The sequence below is a fragment of the Tupaia chinensis genome, unplaced genomic scaffold (genome assembly GCF_000334495.1).
Source record: "Tupaia chinensis unplaced genomic scaffold, TupChi_1.0 Scaffold145304_1, whole genome shotgun sequence".
NCBI lineage: Eukaryota > Metazoa > Chordata > Mammalia > Scandentia > Tupaiidae > Tupaia > Tupaia belangeri.
In genome coordinates, this window is record NW_006205165.1 from 633,633 (window position 1) to 639,225 (window position 5,593).

Here is a 5,593-nt window from a genome sequence, read left to right on the forward strand (position 1 = left end):
CGGGGGGACACGCAGAGCCCGGAAGGGCCCGCGACGTCCCCAGGCCGGACGCAGCCTTGGCGCCCGGCCCGCCTCCTGTCGCCGCCAGCTTAGCAGGGCCCCGGGGGGACACGCAGAGCCTGGAAGGGCCCGCGACGTCCCCAGGCCGGACGCAGCCTTGGCGCCCGGCCCGCCTCCTGCCGCCGCCGGCTTAGCAGGGCCCCGAACCTCTTTCTCTTTTCATGTTCCTCTTCTTCAGGAGTAGTTCTGCCATTTACCCACTTGCTTAAGCCAGAACCCTGGGAGTCGTCCTCAAAGTATCCTTGTCTTGACTTCCATAATGATGGCTGTCCATTTTACCCCCTATGTGTCTCATAAATCCACTCCTTTCTCTCTATCCTCACTGCTCTCTCCTTAGTCCATGCTACCTCCATCTGAGAGATAGAAAAAAGGGCAAAACCCCTTTTTCTGCTCTCTCTGCCTCTATTCCCCACTTTTTCTTTCTTTTTCTTTTTAGTTTTGCTATAGGGCATGTGTGCTTAGAGAAAGAGAGAGAGAGAAAGAGAGAGAGAGAGACATTACTTCTCAGGGGAAATGTGCATGCCATCATCCCTTCTCTTCCAATTCCCTCTTAGGATCCGAAGGACACAGGCACATGTACCCAGCGTGTTTTTACTTCTTTCTTTTTTAGTTTTTGTTATAGTGTGTGTACATTCGCCAGAGGTTGACAGAGAGAGAGAGAGAAAACGGAAAAGTGAGAAATGACCCCCCAGTGAGGATGGCTAGACCACAATCCCTTCTCTTCCATTCTCCTCTCAGATTTTGGGCATGCACACACACGTGACCAGTGTATTTTTCAAGCCATTGGATCTGGGACTCGAACCACACAGTTAGCCACATGGGATCCAACCACCTTAACCATGATGCCACCAGCTGGCCCTGTTTTCCTCTTCTGGTCTATCATTCCCCCAGCAGCTAGAGTGAGGGCTTTTGTTTGTTTTGTTTTGCTAGAGGGTGTATGTGCTAGCCAGACAGAGAAAAAGGAGAAAACGCCCCTCATGGGGAACGGTCATGCTGCAATCCTTTCTCCTCCATCTCTCCATCCTTTCAGAATTTTCGGCACACACGTGCATGTACACAGCATGTTTTTGAAGCTGCAGAGTCTGGGATGCCAATCATGCAGTCAGCCATGTGGGATCCAGTTGCCTCAACCACCAGGCAAACAGAGCCGGCCCGAGGGTGAGTTTTTTTTTTTTTTTTTTAAAGATTTGTCAACAAGAAAAGAAGAAAATTGACATTTATTCAATCTACCCTTGAAGCGCCACATTGTAACACCAGGTGTTTTTGTTTGTTTGTTTTAGATTTTTGTAATAGGACACATGTGCTTACTGGAGAGAGACAGAGAGAAAGAGAAAGCAAGCCGCCAGGTCCAGGACTTGATGAACCATGGTTCACTGTGGTTGGCCATGCAGGAGTCCAACACCCTTAACCACCTGCTAGCCCCAAGAATTATTTATTTTATTTTATTTTTTATTATTATTGTTATTTTTTAATTTGCTAAAGGGCATGTGTGTCATGAGAGAGAGAAGGAACATGAGAGAGCAAGCTCTGGGGCTTGAACCGGCCATGTAGGAGTCCAGTGCCTTCATCACCACACCACCACTAGTCCAGTGCTGGCATCAGGGTGAGCTTTTTTAAAAACAAAACCTGGGTGTCAATTCCTCTGCATGAAACTTTTAAAGGACTTTTTTCTCTTGGGGTTAAGTCCAAAGTCCTGTATACTGGTGATGAGGTCCTATGCTATTAGGCAAACTCTTCTGCAAGATGGGTTCAGGAATCCACATAACCGCTCTGCTCCCGATCCTGAGCGGGCACCTCTGACCCAGAGACAGATTGCTCAGGAGCAGCAGCCGCTACAAACGGCTTAACAGAAAAGGGGCCCTGCAAGTTCAAGGTGCTCTTCATGCTGGCCACTTACTAGCCAATGTGACTTTCGAAACATTTCTTGCTCTCTTGAATCTTCAGCTTTCTCATTTGTAAAGTGGGATGGGTTGGCCCTACGGCCTAATGGTGAAGGGAGCTGGATCCCACAGGATTGACCATAGTTCACATCTCAGCCCCAATGGATTGAAAAACATACTGGGTGCGTGTGCGTGTGTGCCCACGATCCTGACAGGATGGTGAAATAAAGGAGAATGGATTGTGGTGTGACCCTATCCCACTCGGGGGAGGTTCTTTCTCTCTCTCCTCTCTTCTCTGTCTGTCTTCCCATCTCTTTCTCTTTCAGGCAAGCACACATGCCCTCTGGCAATGAAAAAAAAAAGGTAAGATAATAACAGTAACTCTCCAGTAGGGCACTGTGAGGGTGAGAGGAGAGAGGGCCCGGGGGGCACTGAGCTCGGCGCCCTGCACCCGTCACTTGATCACGCACAGCCAGTTAGATGTGGTTATTACAAAGCTATTAGTGCCAGTAACAGAAGCTAGTATTGATTTAATCAAATCTTGGTGAATAAGTATGGCCAATAATATGGTGGGTATTGTTATATTGTGTTGGAAGTTAGTACCACAAGGTTATTGTGATAGTCATGTGGATTTTGTGCTTTTTCTCTCCAGCCTCGCCTCTCACAACTCTCCCTCTCCCCTCTTCCTTTGCCTTTACTTGGCATGCACTCTCACCTCCTGAGGTTTCTTACTTTGTTCTCTCTCCCTAGAAAGCCTTTCTCTCCCCATCATCTGATTCCTCCAACCTTTTTTTTCCCCCAGTACAAATTTTTTTTATAAAGTTTGGACCAGACACATTTGGGGAAAATTCTGTAAATATTCCTCAGCAATGTTATAGCACAGAATAGTCAAGACTTCTCAACTTTATTTGACCTCTGTGCCCCATGTTTGGGACAAGTAAGGTGATGGTATGAGGCGTTATGGCCTCCATGTGGCTGCTACTTGCTTCCCGGTGAATTCTCTAGTGGCCCATCCTAGATCGTCTTTAGAGCTTCTGAAAGACACACGTTTTCTTTTTCTAGGCTTTTGCCATAGGGCATGTGCACTCACTGGAGAAAGACAGAAACAGAGGGAAAGTGAGAGATCACTCCCAGGGGGATGGCCACACCCCAATCCCTTCTCCCCACTCTCCTCTCAGGGTTTTGGGCACACACACACATGCGCCTGGTATGATTTTCTTTTTTGGGGGGGGAGAGGTTTTTGCGCTTGCCAGAAAGAGAGAGACAGAGAGACAGAAATCGAGAAATCACCCCCCAGGGGGGATGGCCACGCCACAATTCCTTCTTCTCCATTCTCCTCTCGGGATCTTGGGCATGCACGCACACGCGCCCGGCGTGAGTTTTAAGCCACTGGGTCCGGGACGCAAACCACGGTCGACTACATGGGAGTCCAGTGACATAGCCATTACGCTAACTGCTGGTCCTGTCTAGTATGATTTTTGAGCCACCAGATCCAGGACTCAAATCATGGTTGGCCATGTGGGAGTCCAGCACATTAACCACCATACCACCTGCTGGCCCTAAAACACACTTTGAGCTACCTGATTGCATCAAATATGCTGGGATTTTTCTCTTCGGTGCAGTTTCTTTTTATGGTTTTTGGGAAGTAATTTTCAACGCCATGAATTTTTAAAAAATAATTATTTATTTTTAATTTTATTTATTCATTTATTTTCATTTGAACAGAGGGAGACAGAGAAAGAGAGATAGAAAGTGAGAAAGCAAACCACCAGGTCCAGGATTCAAACCGTGGTCAGCCATGTGGGAATGTCCAGTGCCTTAACCACCACACCACTTGCTCATCCCCAACACCATGAGTTATTGATGTCTTTATTCATGGTGATTCACATTAACTGAAACAATCTCCTGAAACAAAGTTCAGTGTCTTTGTGGACTCAAGTTTAAAACCTGTATTAAGTTGAAACTCAACTACTGATGAAACCTTTTTTTAGGAACTATTTTATTTAATTTTATTTATTTTGATTTGACTAGAGAGGGACAGAATAAGAGAGAGAGAGAAGAAAAGTGAGAAAGCAAGCTGCCAGTTCCGAGAATCAAATTGTGATGGCCCATGTGGGAATCCAGTGCCCTTAACCACTATGCCACCTGCTGGCCCCTAAATTAAATTAATAATTCTTTCAAAAAAAAAGTAAAATGAGGTAAAATACACCTAAAATATGCTTAGCATGGGGATAGCTGCCAGTTTGGCACAAAATGAATTATTAAGAGCAGGGAGACATAAAAATAAACTATATCCTACATTTTGATGTATCAGGAACACTTGCTTTGAATGATATTTTGCTTGAATGGAGCCCTTAAGTACTCTTTTTGTTTAGAGAGAGATTTTTGCTATAGGGGTATGCGCTCCCCAGAAAGACAGAAAGCAAGAAACTTTGCTTTTTGTTTGTAAAGTAGCCATGGGCCCTATTCTAAAGACCCACTACATGAAGATGGATCTTTCCTGTCTTATTACTGAATTCCAAGTCTCTTGTGACTCAGAAATGCCAGGCTGGTGTGTTTCAGATGTGTTGGGCGTGAAGAGCACCTTGAACTTGCCGGGCCCCTTTTCTGTTAAACCGTTTGTAGCGGCTGCTGCTCCTGAGCAACCTGACTCTGGGTCAGAGGTGCCTGCTCAGGATCTGGAGCAGGGCGGTAGGTTGCTGCCTGCCGTCTCTTATGGGAGATCTGGCCCATCACAATATACCTGCTACCAGGTTTAAATTAACAATATACCTGCTACCAGGTTTAAATTCTGGACATGACTTATTGCCACTGGAGGAGGCCAGGGCTAGTGTGTGGATTTGGAAGAACTCATCAGGAGTTATGTACAGCCTGTTGCTGCTGGCCGGCAGAGTTACCAGGACCCAGCTGCGTCCCAGTGCCCAGATTTTGTTCACTGTGAATTCGCTGGCACAGTAGGACTCACACTCTTCCAGGTCGGTCCTGCAGGCTTGGGCTCTGAATCCGGCTTCCAGTCACTCTGCAGCGGGCTCCTCTAGCCCCTTTCTCTCTCTCTCTCTCTTTTAAAGAGAGATTTTTGCTATAGGGTGCATGTGCTCGTTGAAGAGACAGAGACAGAAAGTGAGAAATCACTCCCCAGAAAGGATAGCCACACCGCAATCCCTTTTCTTCCATTTCCCTCTTGGGATCTTGGACACACATGCACACGCGTGCACATGCATGCGCCCGGCATGAGTTTTAAGCTGCCGGGTCTGGGACTCAAACTGTGGTCGACCACGTGGGAGTCCGGCCACGTAACCATTACGTCATCTTCTGGTCTCCCTCCAACCCCTTTCTATCTTGCTAAGTCCCCTCAAGCATCTGCTCCTCTGAGGAGCCTTCGCAGACCCTCCCCACAGAGCAGTGTAGATGGCCCTTCTGTGGTTCCCAGAGCACCTTGTGATTGCCTTCTCAGGGCAACTATCACACCATATTCAAAGTTATTTACTAGTTGGACTCCTGGAATAGGTCATCAGTTTAAAAAGACGCTCTGTGTCTTTTCTTTTTTTTTTTTTTTAACTTTGTTTATTTCTTCCATGAGTGAGAGAAATGCGAGAGAAAAAGAGAGAGTAACATACTCAACAGGGTCTTCACACTGCTATCTAGCCCCAGCT

General features: G+C 46.8%; 1 pseudogene; it reads right to left on the minus strand.

The window, feature by feature from the left end:
- Window positions 1-4,498: 4,498 nt before the first annotated feature.
- Window positions 4,499-5,249, minus strand: LOC114006016 (UPF0450 protein C17orf58 pseudogene; annotated as a pseudogene).
- Between the last annotated feature and the right edge of the window lie 344 nt (window positions 5,250-5,593).